This window comes from Pseudorca crassidens, chromosome 4 (genome assembly GCF_039906515.1).
Source record: "Pseudorca crassidens isolate mPseCra1 chromosome 4, mPseCra1.hap1, whole genome shotgun sequence".
Taxonomy (NCBI): Eukaryota; Metazoa; Chordata; class Mammalia; order Artiodactyla; family Delphinidae; genus Pseudorca; species Pseudorca crassidens.
Genome location: NC_090299.1, coordinates 72,264,023 through 72,278,988, shown reverse-complemented (window position 1 = coordinate 72,278,988; position 14,966 = coordinate 72,264,023). Strand labels below are relative to the sequence as shown.

Genomic DNA, 14,966 nt, shown 5'->3' with positions numbered 1-14,966 from the left:
GTAATTGCAGTGAATCCTAACAGCAATATTATTATCTCCATTTTATTTATGAGGAAGCTGAGAAGATGTAATTTGCTTGAAGGCGCACAGCTAGCAAATAACAGAGCCAGGATTCAAAGCTGAGCCTGTCCGGCTCCAAAACTCAGTCAGACTCACATCCTTATACACTCCCACTCCAGCTGTACTAAAGCAAGTGTCCCCCCCATCCCCCCCCCACCCTTTTTATTTTTTCTTTGCCATTTTGATACATTCATTTGCAGTGTGTTAAACTGGCTTTTTACGTAGACTTTGTTTGTTAATGGATGTTAATACTTCTGTTCTAGAACTAGCTTCCCCTCCAGGGGGCCCAGGAACATTTCAAAGCCACATTGAGCAGTAACAAATATTTTCCTTAACAAATTTCTCACCTAGTCCTAAAGTGATTGTGGATGTTGCCAGTGTATATTTGTGTTTACATCCTGACTGTGAGCATTAGGGCAGGAAAACATCAAAGTTTTGTGGGTGACAAAGAATCACCTCTGATCTTCACTTCAAAGACAACCAAACAAACAAAAAAAGCCCTTCCCATCAACACCTTTGGGATTAATGTCAATTAAGCTTTCTCCTCAACTTGTCTATACAAGTATGCACGTTATAATGAATGAAGCTTGTTAAGAAACCATAAACCTCCTCTAAAATGGCAGTAAAATACCTACAGCACACACATAATTTTTCCTGATGTATTATAAGAATTTTAGTAAATGGACCCTTTTTATGCCTTAGCCCTGATTCTCTAACCCCAATTTTTAAAAAGTGCCAATAAGGCCCCATCAAAAAGAGGGATGAGTGCTGTTTCTAAGCCCCCAAATCTAAACTGACATTTTCTGTAACGTCTGCAGAACTTTCCTTTCCTTCCTCTGCTGAGCCCACATCTAACTATTCCTCTTCGTCTGAGCACAAACTGAGCTTCACAAAGCCTTTTGTTCTGGATCTGGAACTTGTTCAAAATTCTCAAGTCTCAAGTCAGAATGGCCATCATCAAAAAATCTACAAACAATAAATGCTGAAGAGTGTGTGGAGAAAAGGGAACCCTCCTACACTATTGGTAGGAATGTAAATTGGTATAGCCACTATGGAGAACAGTATGGAGGTTCCTTAAAAAACTAAAAATAGAGCTACCATATGATCCAGCAATCCCACTCCTGGGCATATATCCAGAGAAAACCATGGTTCAAAAGGATACATGCACCCCAATGTTCATTGCAGCACTGTTTACAATAGCCAATACATGGAAGCAACCTAAATGTCCATTGACAGAGGAATGGATAAAGAAGATGTGGTACATATATACAGTGGAATACTACTCAGCCATTAAAAAGAATGAAATAATGCCATTTGCAGCAACATAGATGGACCTGGAGATTATCATAGTAAATGAAGCAAATCAGAGAAAGACAAAGATCATATGATATTGCTAATATGTGGAATCTAAAAACAAAATTATACAAGTGAACTTATTTACAAAATAGAAGCAGACTTAGAGAACCAACTTATGGTTACTTATGGTTACCGGGGTGGGGAGGGAATAGTGGGGGGGAGGGATAGTTAGGGAGCATGGAACTGACATGTACACACTGCTGTTTTTTTTTTTGTTTGTTTTTTTTTTTTTTTGCGGTATGTGGGCCTCTCACTGTTGTGGCCTCTCCCGTTGCGGAGCACAGGCTCCGGACGCGCAGGCTCAGCGGCCATGGCTCACGGGCCCAGCTGCTCCACGACATGTGGGATCTTCCCGGACCGGGGCACGAACCCGTATCCCCTGCATCGGCAGGGGGACTCTCAACCACTGCGGCACCAGGGAAGCCCCACACTGCTATTTTTAAAATAGATAACCAACAAGGACCTACTGTAAAAAAAATAGAAATTTAAAAATTAAAAAAAAAAATTCTCAAGCCTACCTCCACCTCCATCTCTTCCGGGACATGGCAACCTGAGGAAGGAGGCCCTGCTCCTGGAACTCTTCTGGGGCTGGTTTTGTGTCTCATTTCTGTCTCCACAGTGCCCGGTGCCACCTCGACCACATCACGTACTGTCTGACCATCATCCATGAACTCTTGGAGAACCAGGACTATGTTTGGATCATCTTTGTATCCCAGGCACGTAGCCCGGTGCTCCACACAGCTGGTGCTCAGTTAGTGCCTGTTGCCCAATTAAGTGCATAAATGGAAGTGAGACCACCCTTCACCCATGAGGCTGAAAATGAGAGTCCCCAGGAGTCTGGGGAAGGAGAAGGAGAACCCCTAGCGGTATATGTCATCTGGAGCAAGGACAGGCAGTTGGAGGATGTGATGTAGAAAGGTCAGAGGGAGGCAGAGGAAGTACACTTAGTAAGTAGAAAGGGGCTCATGAGGCACAGGCTAAGTTGAGGTAGATGATGAATGACAGCCGTTACTGGGCACACGCTAGAGCTTCAGGCCCCAGAGGGCTGATATCATTTTCCTTGTAATCAGTGTCGATGATAGATGCTATCCTTTTTAACTCTTCCCATCCAGAAGTGTTTGGCTGGGATTCTGTATTTCTGTATTATATATTTATGTGAGGTCTATGCTAATGTGGTAGTTCCCTCCTTTGTGTGATAAATGCTTAAAAGGTTCCTCAGTTGTGTACACTCATGACCTTCAAGATGGGTCTGCCCAAAAAGGAGCTTGGTAAGACCCTCAGGCTGGATCAGATTACCTGTAAGTAGTCTATTATTGAATTTGATTAAGGGCATTATGAAATACCTTAAAATGGTTTTTAAACATTTTCAATTAAAATGCCCTGAATTTAATAATTCATTCAGTCAACAAATATGTGTTGAGCTTCAAGTGTGTTTTAGCTACTATGTTAGATCTAAGGAGATGGCCTCGTACAGCCCACGGTCTTAGTTAAAATTAAAGTAGGAAAAGTATATGTAAAAATGTTGCACTTTTCCCATTCCCTCTGTACTTCTACAGCCACTGCCATGAAGAATACGGAAGACTGTGAACACAAGCAAAAGACAGAATATCCATTATTTTACATTTCATCTGGGTTCTGGCATCTATAAAACGGGTGATTTCTCCTCTGAGTTTCTGAAATAAGATAAGACTTGATATGGGAGAATTTTATGAATATGGATTCATTTTGTTCATTGTGTAAAATTCATCTCAGAGTCCAGATAACAAACATTAATAATAGCATGGTCAGAAGCACAAAGCAAATATGTTACATGGACTCAGTTGCAGTAAACAGAATTCACATCAGCAACTGCAGCCCAGCTGGTCTCAGAGCCCCGGAGGTAGGGAGAGGCTGCCCCTTCCTGCTCTGCTCCTCCTTCAAACTCATCCGGGAGAGAAGCCCTTCCTTCCCTGGGGAAGAGGAAGGAAGGGAGCAGAGACAGACAAGCATGTTATTCTACTAGAAATACCTCCACCTGGAACCTATAGGCATAGGGAATTAAGCACTTCCCACTAACCAGCTATATATTTTGAAATAGTTGATTTCGTTCCTTATGATTCTGACCTAGATTCTGTCTTTCAGAAACAAGTAAATCATAATGTGTATCTGACCTAATTGCTGAAATAAGGACTGCGTTCTCCTACAGTGATGTAGACCAGTAACCATTGCCTAGGATGGAAAAGATACTCTCTGACTAGTCAGAGCTCTGCAAAAGCACCACGTTTAAGAATTTTTCTTCCTTCATGTACCATCAATCCCAGGCCTGCGGCATCATATTGGGATTGATGGAAAGATCTCAGAGTGATCAACAATCATTCTAAAGCACAAACTTCTCAACTGGCTTGACATGTAAACACGTGGACCATATCCTGACACGCCAACTTACTTCTGGCATGTTTTTTCCAGCAAGCTAGCCTCATTCAACATGGCTTTAATAATGTATTTCAGTCTTACTAATCTTACTGAAAATAACAGTTTTGAAAAAACAAATAGACCTCAGTTTATAAGGCAACCCTTTCACTTCCTACTGTTTTGATTATCACTTGAAAGATTTATCTTATTTTCCTTTTGTTTAAATTTGGATACTGGAATTTTAAAGAGCAGCTGATAAAGTACATATTCCAGACTTTAAAGTTTTAGCCTAATATTAACTCGTCAGAAAAAAAAATCCAGCAGATTTTCATTTTTCATGAAAATATAGCAATAAAAAGGTACCTGCAGTTACAAAACAGGTCAAGGTCATTTGTGGCTCTCATTAATCCTGCCCCTCCTGTGAAAAAGGCTAAAAGCATTGCCTACATTTTGCAGATGGAAAAAAAGCAGGTTCCATCTTGCTCTGGGTATAATAGCAAAGCCTGTGTGTGGTAGAGCCAGAAATAGAAGCTGGAGGGATTTGTGTTCCTTTTCTGATGTAGAACAGGACTCATCTGAAGCAGTCTCATTAAATTGTGCTACTGAAGGAGCAGGTCTGGCTCTTTCATTTTCTTTAATAGAATTAAATAGTCCATTTTTTGCTGTACTTTCAATTGGATACCTTATGCTAATTAGTTTAACTGGCCAAATATAATTTATATACTACTTTCATAGAGTACATTGGATGCTAAGCATAATGGATGTTGACTAAAAATATATATTCACAACCTAAAAGTTGAGAGTTATGTATTATTTGGTGGAAATTTTTAGGACTTCAAGCCCGGGAGGTAGCAGCATCTCAAGTAACCCTGAGAGAACTGCTCCAAGGAGGCGAGGTAAGGGCCAGGACATATAGGAGTTTTGCAACAAAGGGCAGGTAGTCTGAATGTCAAAAGATTATTGTAAATTAAAGAAAACCAGATATCTCAAGTTAAGGAATTTAGCGCTTTTCTATGCATAGGAAGATGCAAGAATCTGGGCTCACTGAAATCATTCCTTTGATATGCACCTCAACTCTCCGGGCCAGTATCCAGTGTTTTCACATCGGTGTTTCCTCAGGACTCACCATAGGGAGTGGCTGCAGTCTGATGGCTGCTAGATGGCAGGTATTCTTTTCCTTCTTGAGTTCCCTTGGGGCTCACCAGGTTACCTTCAGCTGCGGCTGCAGTCGCTGATGACTGTGACATCCTTTGTTTACTGACAAGGCAGGCAATACTCCATTTCTCATGGATAACATGTAATTATTTTAAAGAGCGCTTTTTTTTTTAAGAAAAAGCAATATTTAAAATCCAGTATAATCAAATACTATAGCACAGCAAGTACCATTGTTCAGGTTCAGCTGGTCAACATGCAACTTCTAATATGGCTATCAACATAATTCTAGATTTTCTCAGAGTTCTAATTGAAATTCCACAATCACTCTTAGGGAAAAGCACCTTCAAAGTTACAGAAATTGAGAATTCCATGCTGCCATCCTGTGTCCACCATTTGGCCATTGCAGCTATGATTTCAGTTTCCTTCCCTAAGGTTATGTTTGTGTACACGTGTTGGGGAGGAACCTGACCCACTGTTTGGATGTGCTCACAATTCCTAATATGTTTACCAGCCACCTAAACTATTAGAGTGGCAGGAGAACAGCCCTCAAAAAATATTAGCAATATGTGGGTCCTCTGGTACAAAATGAGAAATCGTGTACCCAGTAGGTGGCTGAAAGGAGTAAATAAGCTAATCTGTGTAGAGCAGTTTAAGGAGTTCAGAGCATGTAGTAAGTGGGCAATAAAGGTTAGCTCTTACTGTCTTCAACATGCTGGCCTGAACACATGCCAGCCTTGCAAACATCAACTTTTACTGACCTGCATGTATACAACACATTGTTAATGAGCATTAATATATGGGCAATTTTGTGGTCTACAAGTTCTGGCAGCCACCAGCACCTCCAGATAACCCCACCCTCCACACCCCAGTCCCCTACCCCCAAGCCCAGTTTATATCATGCCTATCCTGCATCTCTCTCCATCCCCATCCCTTGGCTTTTTGTGCAGAAATCACAGCAGCCTTCGTACATTCCCATCAATGCACTGAGCTCCTTCCTGGAGCCCACACTCTGCACATGCTCTTCCCTCTACGTGGAACTAAACCCCAGGCTCCTCTGCTTTGCCTCATAAACTCATCTTCAATTTTCTGCTTAATCACCCCTTCCTCAACCTCACAGCTGAGTCTCTGACCTCCATCTTAGCTCTTAAGTGGTAATTTCACATTTTAAAAATGTGATTCTTGTATTAATATGTTTTACCCACTAGACTAAAAGTTCCACATGGGCAAGGTCCATGATTTGTTCTGTTTGTTTTTCTTTTTCTTACTATCTGTGTACCTCTAGGTCTACCACAGGGCTTGGCATATGGTAGCTCTCAATACACATGAGTTCTATAAATGAATAAACACAGCCCAACAGGAGGCAATTCCTTCCAAGGACTGAGCATTTCTCTCTTTCCACTTTATTTCACAATCACTGTTCCCCTCACCCCTGGCTTTACTCAGCTGTACTGTGAAAACACACATGTTTTGGAAGGTAAAAATAGCTTGGGGAAAATAAAAGGTAATTTAGAAGGGAAAGGGAGGAAAAGAGACATCAATGAAATAAACAGAGTTATAAATGGGGCAGTGAATCAGCATAAGCAAAGGGCAGTGTGAATAGTGGTTACACCCATTTCTTGAGCCAGACTGAAGAGCAAAAGAGAGAGAAATTTGAAGAGGCAGGAGATAAAAAATAAATAGCCTGGGAGGGCTGAGGAAGCCAATAGGACTGGAGCCCAGACCAGAGCAGTGGGATTGGTGCTGCTCTGGGGGAAGGGTTCCCCCCAGCTGAGAGAACACTGGGAAGGATAAAGCAGGCTGCAGGCCTATTCAGGGCTGGGAGAGGAGACCTGGGAATCTGAAGGGTTTGAAGACCACTATCCCATCCCCATGACAGTTAGCCTCCTTCCCAAGCAGCCTCTCACTAGTGACTGCCACCAGGACTGTGGACCATGTGTCCCGCAGCCCAGGGCCATTGTCCTTGTCCATCTTGGTCCCCTCTGCGATATGGATCCAAATAGGACCCTACTCGGGATCTCTGGTAAAGAGCCTTCCATCATATTTAGTTATTTCTACAGTGAAATATATTTTCCAAAGCAGCACAGTAACGCTAGTCATGATAAGTTTTGCTTCTTTGTTTCTTAGTGCCATAAGGGGCATTTGTTCACAGCAAAGACTACTGTCTCTATCTTTAGTTTTCCAAGTTGTAATAAAATACTTAGGTTTTTCTCCTTATCACTTATTACCCTACGACATTTTATTTTTACATCTTGATTCTGTTTTTGTTCTCCACTAGAATATCAAAGGCCTTTGTTTCGCCTTTTTAAAGACTAGAAGGGTGCATGGCACGTAGTAGGCACTCAAATTAAACTGTGGCATAGGAACGAGCAGCTCTGCATTCTAGGGGGTTGTGTGACCGGGAGCCCTGGACCAGGCGCTAACCTGAGGAGAGGATACAGGAGAAGGCCTCGCTAGGAGAGTTCTTGTGGAAGGAACGTTGGCCTGGGAGAACCAGATGCACGAGGGCTAAGGCCTGGGGAAGCGCCAGATAAATCCGGTTTCCGCGCGCGGACTCCCTGTGGCTCCAAAAGGCACGCTCGGCTCAGTCAGCTAGCTCTCCCGCCGCAGCCAAAGTCGAAAGGCCGGGGGCCCCGCCCCTCTCGGCCAGAAACTTCCCTGGGATTGGTTGCCTACACCACGGCCCTCCTCCCGTCCTGCCCCCTCCCCAACCGTCCCGGGGGTTGGCTGCCCGCCCCGCAGCCCTCCTCCAGGTCCCGCCCCACCTGCTGGGTCTCCGCGGGTCGTGGGTCTCTTTGTACCCCGGAGTTGGGCGGTGAGTGTTACCCTAGTCTGCGGTCTTTTGCGGCGGGGAGGGTTCCCGGCCGGTCCGCGGGCCCGGGTGGGGCTGGGCTTGCCTCGCGTCCCCTCGAGCTTTGCCCACCCGGAGCTCCGCTGCTCCCGGCGGCCAGAACGCAGGAGTAGAGCAGCCCTCAGCGGTCCGGGGAGGGGTGGGAGGGAGGGGACGGCAGTGCCCGTCCCGGGGCCGCGCGAAGCACACACACTGCGCCCAGCCTCCCGGAGGCTTCCCGGCCTGCTGGCCTGCGCGTGGTAACAAGTTTAGGCTTTGCTTCCCCAGGGCGCAGCCGCGGCTACTTTGCAGCGGGTTCGGGCCAGGCCCAGCCTGCGGCGGCAACAGCGGGTCTCGGACCGACCGTGAGCCTGGGGAGTTTGTCTCCAACGACTGCGGGTGCAGCGGCCTGAGTTCTAAGCGCAGGTATGTGCTTGTCTTTGAGGGAAATGAAATGACGCGGGCTCGAGCACGTGGTCAGTGACTACTGGAGGATTCCCAAGCACGTGTTTCCGGCTCTCCTTTAACAAAGGAAAGGGACGTTCACAAGCAGAACAGCTGCTTCTAGTGGGTTTTCAGACTCGGTTAAAGAAACTGCTGAGGTCCACGGACGTTGACGAGAGAGGAACGCAGGAAATCGTAGAGAACCCTGTGAAAAACCCAGATCGCCCTTTCTTGTGCCCTTTTAAGGTTGACGCAGTGCCTTAAGAGGCTAACACAGAAGGGTAAAGAAAGTCTCCATAAAACCCAGAGAAGAGATTGTAGAACTCCTCTTTGGAGCCTGTCTGGAGTCACAGCTGAACCAGAAGAAAATTTCCTTTCATTGTGAGCACCTTTGTGATATTTTTACACAGCTCCGAGCAGAAGCGATGGATTCAAACTTAACCTTAGCATTGATAGTACAAGTGTTGGTATTTGTCATTGAAGGCAGGGACAACCCGCTAGAATGATATAAAGACTATAAATTGAGAACATCTAAATGCACCAGCTGACAAAGGTCATAAAACCTCCAGAGTCACATTTCACTGGGTAGAAACGAGAGTTACCTCCTCCTGTCATGAAATATCTCAGGGTATGCAAAAACTCACCCCAAATGCTTTGACTCAATTTTGTCCATCCCCCTCCCAAAGATGAACGATTATGCAAATCTTTGTGGGTAGCTGGCTCTTGCCACCAGTGGATTACCAACTTCGCTGCCCCTGCCAAACCCTTATATGCCTTCCTCCCAGATACACCACAGAATCCTTTACTGAAGCATTGAAATTCACATTGTCCATCTCCTAGCCCTCAGATTACTCAGTTTTGACAAACCTTTCCACCTATATTGCCATGAGAAGAGTGGGATAGATGCAGGTATTCCTGCATCTATCTAAGGGAAAAGGACAACCTTTTCCCTTTCACATACACGCCATAGAATATTTCTCATGTCAGTTGGGATCCTATGGGATCAGACATGCCCCTGTGCCTAAGTACATTAACTTGGCTGCCACCCTGATTCACAAGCCAGTAGCCTTACACAAGTTTCCCCTTTTCACCTTTTTGTTCCCATGCTGTATCAGTTCTTACAAGTCCATAAAACACAACACCTCTCTACTCAATGACAGACCACCTATGAACAAGCCCGTTAATTACCCCTCCATCATCTTGTACCTCACCTTGTACCTAATACTCTTAAACCCCTCATGATAAAGAGCCATTCCACATGGTTACCTTACAACCATCTAGATGATTTCTGAACCACAAGAAGACCTCTTGGACATGTCCTTTAGCAAGCCAGACATGCTCTTCTATGTGATGGCTCTTGTAAACAAAATTTTCAGGGAAGCTGACTATCCCAGAGCAAACATTGCTGCATGCTGCCCACTAGAAAATCAGCCCAAGCTACAAAACTCATAGCTCTTCCTAGAGCTGATACATTGGCAAAAGGGAAAGCTACAGACATTTATACCGACTAGATGAGCCTTTAGAATCTGTCAGGCTGTTAGCACACTTTGGCAGTTCCACAGATTCTTGACCTCTGCAGGTACTGGTACTTATTATTTCCCAGTGTACCACCTATAAATCTTACCAAGTTTCTGGAGGGAACCAATGTAGCTCAGGGAGTCTTCCAAGACCCACACTGTCCTTTATGGCACTCCAGGTGGACTTTTAGACTTACCTCCAGCCCTAGGCTCTTTTCACTGTTGAGTTATTGTCTGCATGTTTAGTGGATGGTCTGTGCTAGCCAGCTAGACATACTGATGCCACAACAGTTGTAACAAACTAGTACCTTGGATTATTCCTTGTTTTGGCATTTCTTTATGAACTGAATCTGACGAAGGAACTTTTTTTTTTAATTTTTAAATTTTGCATACAATTTTTAAAGGTTACAGTCCATTTACAGTTGTTGCAAAATATTGGCTGTATTCCCCGTGTTGTGCAGTATATCCTTGTAGCCTACAAACCCAATAGTTTGTACCCTCCAGTCCTCCACCCCTATATTGCCTCCCCCCCGCCTCCACTGGTAACCATTAGTTTGTCCAAGGAACTCACTTTACAGCAGAAACAAATCACTTGCTCACAAAGACTCTGAGAGGATATTTGTTAACATTTCATACTCCCTACCATCCCTTATCCTCAGGGGAAGGAAGACCTTAAAATGTAGACATAAAAAAGAATGCCAGAGGGGAAAAAAAATCTATCTAGAAACTAGACTTATATGGCTAGAAGCATTATCCCTGGCCCTTATACAGATCCAGGATAAACCAAATGGATCCCTTTTGAAATAGTTTTTAGTCACCCCAGTGCCAGCTGGCATCTCTAAACCTTCCATTCCTGGATTGGGCAAGCAGCATGGGGACTTGAGTGAACAATTCAGTACTCTAACTAGTTATATACAAGACCGTCTATACTTGGTGCGTCTCATCAACAGGTGAAAAAAAGCATGGTCCTCACTGACAGGCCTTGCCATCCCTTTCTTCCAGGAGATGAGTATACATCAACATTTTTAGAAGAAAACGTACATTGTCACCTTGCTGGGAGAGGCCTTAGGAAGTACCGCTAACCATCTACCCTGTCATCAGAATAAAAGTCCTCCTGGATTCACATGCGATACCAAGCTAGATCCATGTCATCACCCCCCCCCCAGGACAATTAGAAGGCCATCCCTATGCGTGACCTCAAATTGAGGATTTCAAGAGCTTACTCAGGCTCCAGAAGCAGACGACACCACAGAGTAGACAGCTTTACCCAAGATCTCTGATCAAGAATTTTGTCTCCGTTTATCTTCCCTTGCAACCTCTGCCTGACCTGCAGAATTTTCTGACATAGAAATTTAAACAAAACCCTTCCTCTTTCAGTTACAGAAGGACTGACTGGAGGTTGCTTGTCTAAACCTATCCTCCCTCTGTTCCCCCACTACGGGCTCCCTTTCGGACTATGTCTTGCGTCAGCGAATTCTTACTGCTTTTTCAACAGTTTTAGCATGGCCACAACACCCACTCACACCAATCTTTCAGACCCTGGCCATCTTAACTAATCAGTCTAATTGCTGGTTATGTCAGCGTCTAAATTACGCACCAGAACCTGAACTAGGTTTTGTCCCTGCCAGTGCAAGCACCTGGTGGACCCATTCTGGACAGTGGATGTATGGAAGGCACTCTGCTTCCTCCTGTGGCAGAGTGACTTGGCATTGGGGAGCCCCCATGGAGGCTTGAGGTCTGTCCTTCACTCAGGTGAGGGTATTGGAGGGAAAATTTTCTCTTTGCATTGAAAATAAAAACGGCACTGGACCCTTCCTAGGTAACATACCAAAACAATACTGTAATCAAACACTGGTTTGATTCCACAGATGACACCTTCAAATCCTCCAAAGACGTTATAAATGAGTTCCAGACTGATTATTATAATGATACAAATGTTTGCGTAGTCACTGGACAGTATTCCTGGCCTGCAGGCCACACAAATAGGACCTGGAACAGCTCAGCTGTTCCCCTGGTTGGTCTGCCTGATACCCCAGGCCACAAATGGGTTGACCAAAATTCTGGAATTAACTTTCTCGGTAGCTGCTAAAACCAGACTGAAGGTCTCCTCTTACCCGATATTTCGTAGCCTGTTTTGCTCTTACAGCCTGACAGAGGCACATGGGAAATGGAGATATACAGATGCCAACATAACTAATGACAAAGGCCACCATGGACACCGAACTCCATCCTGGTGGGTCACAGGTTCCACTCTGACCTTGTTTGTGAACACCTCTGGTCTGTGTATTTTGTGTGGCAATAAGGTATATAAAGGGTTCCCACCTAAATGGTCAGGGCGTTGTGGACTCGGCTACCTGGCACCTTCCCTCACTAGTTATCCCACTTGAAATGCTAGCCGGATTATAAACCTGGGCTCCTTCGGGCATGAAGTAGCACCACGTGGACACATCCAGCCAGACATTGTAGGCAAGCCACTCATGTATCGCAATACTGATTCAGTAAGGACCCTTTTTCCAAACTTGAAAACTTCTGATCTGGAAGAAGCAATTCTGAACGTTTCCAAAGTCATGGAACAAGGATTCACTGGCACCCCGCAGACCTTGAAAGCACGTCCGTCAGGGGTTAGCGGTTTCACCTCTGTGCTCTGAAATCGCCGTCTCCTGGCTACACAGGCTGCCCAACAGGGAACACTGTGCCGTCATTGGCAGACAGTGCTGCTCGTATGTAAATAAATCAAAAGAAGTACAGGATGGTTTGAACCGTATAAAAGAACGGGTTGACATCGTACATAAAATGAGTGAAGCAAGAATTAATTGGACTGACCTCGAGAATAAGAGACTGGTTCAGTGAAAGATGGGGCTGTGTGTTGGGAGTTGCCCTTTTATGCTTATTCATCCTTGTTATCTTGTGTTTTTGTTCGCAGATCTCTTACCTCCCGACATCTAATCCATGTGTCCCCACAGCAATCTCCCCAGCTCCTTGCCTGTGAAACTTCATGATAGGTTATAACAGGGAAATGAAGGGACTAACCTCACCAAAATGGCATAATGACTATTGAAACTGAGACCATCTGAACAAACAGCAGCTGCTGGGAAAAAAAAAAAACACTAAAAAACCAAAAAATTTTCTCTGAACTTCCCTTTGATAAGTAAAGCAGGTCTTTCTAAGTATTCAGCTGCTGTAAGCCCTCTCTTGCATCAGGACCTGCCAAGGAACTGCGTAAATACATCCTGGGAGAACCTTCCATACTTTCCCACTGAGGCCTTAATACTGTTCCCCACCCCACCCCCATCCTATTAAGCTGGTATATAAATCCTTACTCCCTACAGCATGCTCTTGCCTACATGTATAATAATCTTGGCTCCTATTAATCTGTCTGTTAATTCACAGGCCCCCAAGTACTTCACCCTAAGTTGGTAAAGAAAAAGTTTTCGTCCCAGTAACACTTTTTAAACTTTTCTTGATACACCAGAGAATGTGTTCAAATACATAAGGGAATTTGGAAACCTTGATTTTGTTGGAAGGTGAAAGAATCCAGTGTACATGTACACAGGCTCTGTGGAAATCCTTTTAAATTTGACTCAAACTGTGTTTAATAACTGACTGAAAACTTTCTTTTTATTTCCCTTAGGGAGAAAGCTGTAGACCATTTAATCTGGGATGATCTGCTGTACTCTCCTGATTTCCCGTGAGCATTTAATCTACGGTCTAAAGGGTCGTTTGTCTGGTATGAGTTGTAGCTGTCTTATGATTATGGGCAGCAGCAGCGAGGGGGGCTGTAGGGACCAAGTGGAGGTAGCATTTATCGTATTGCACGTGTCACTCGGTTGCTCCTGTCCTTACATTATTCCATTTAGTTCTCACACAGTGTTCTTCCCGTTTTACAGATGAATAAATTGGAAGGGTAGATAACTTGCTAAAGATTATGCCATTACTGGGACTTCCTGGTGGTCCAGTGGTTAAGACTCCGCACTCCCAATACAGGGTGCACGGGTTCAATCCCTGGTTGGGGAACTAAGATCCCACGTGCCGTGCAGCACAGCCAAAAAAAAAAAAAAAGACTATACCATTACTGAAAATAAGAGCAAGATGCAGAACTGGTATCGAGTGTGCAACCTTTCATAGAGCAGAGGAAAGAAGAAAAAATACACAGTCATTCCTTGGAGATATTGCGGGTTTGGTTCCAGACCACTGCAATAAAGGGAGTCGCACAAATATTTTGGTCTCCCTGTGTAAATAAAAGTTATGTTTCCACTATACTGTAGTTTATTAAGTATGCAGTAGCAACATATCTAAACAACAATGCACATCCCTTTATTAAAAATAGTTTCTTGCTAGAAAATGCTAACCATCACCTGAGCCTTCATTAAGTCAATCTTTTTTGCAATAGTGACTTCACAGATCACCGTAAGAAATATAATAATAATGAAAACGTTTGAAATATTGCGAGAGTTGCCAAAATGTGACACAGATGCAAAGTGAGCAAATGCTGTTGGAAAAATAGAACCAACAGACTTGCTCCACACAGGGTTGCCACAAACCGTCAATTTGTAAAATATGCAGTATCTGCAAAGTGCAATAAAGTGAAGCAATAAAACGAGGTATGCCTGTATGTATACGTACATATACTTAGCTTTGCAAAAAGACAACTGAAAGTTGAATATAAGCGAACTAATGAACATTATAGCAAATTGACAACTTCACATAGAGAAAATTATTTCAAAAGTTATTTCAAGCTGTGCCGAAAAATGAACAGTATTCTGGGTACATCCTTAGAGGTGGGTTTATTGTTCATAGTGATATTGGTATCAAAAGAAGATAAAATATGGAAACTGTTCCAGTGGTACAGGGCATAGTAAGAGGGGGGGCTCCTGAGCAGAAGTCCTCTATTGTTCCTTTCCTGTGTGTGTAAGCAAACAGTAGTTAAACTCTTGCACTGAAACTAGAGAAACCATTAAAAGATGAGCGTTCTGCTTTCAGTATTGGGTATTTTGTGGTACCTGGATAGATGAGGGTCATGGGATGCTGAATTAGAGTGGCAGGAATGTTCTAAGCAGTTGGGGGAAGTGATCGGAAAAGAAATCTAGATTCTTGACACAATCTCAATTTTCTTCTGTAAAATGGAGAAAAACAGTAAAGGGTAGGTAGGCCACCACTACTTTCTCCGTGGCCTTTTTGACAAAAACTGATACAAAGTTTATTGTTAATGAATTTCC

At 43.9% G+C, this 14,966-nt stretch overlaps 1 long non-coding RNA gene and 1 other non-coding gene across 12 annotated transcripts in view; both read left to right on the top strand.

Annotated features, from left to right (window-relative positions):
* LOC137223712 (uncharacterized) overlaps window positions 1-14,966 on the top strand; it is a 16,599-nt gene extending 1,633 nt beyond the window's left edge. Inside the window, exons 3-8 of one of the 11 annotated variants that reach the window (XR_010943013.1) lie at window positions 4,639-4,703; window positions 8,078-8,215; window positions 10,753-11,502; window positions 11,897-11,983; window positions 13,141-13,274; window positions 13,382-13,662. This is a non-coding gene — a long non-coding RNA (uncharacterized lncRNA). Of the gene's footprint in view, window positions 1-4,638; window positions 7,775-8,077; window positions 8,216-10,752; window positions 13,275-13,381 lie in introns of all 11 variants that reach the window. The other 10 variants (XR_010943007.1, XR_010943010.1, XR_010943008.1 and 7 more) reach the window with 10 other exon arrangements.
* On the top strand, window positions 8,467-8,588 carry LOC137224163 (small nucleolar RNA SNORA26). The gene has a single exon (XR_010943263.1). It is a non-coding gene; the product is annotated as a small nucleolar RNA SNORA26 (small nucleolar RNA).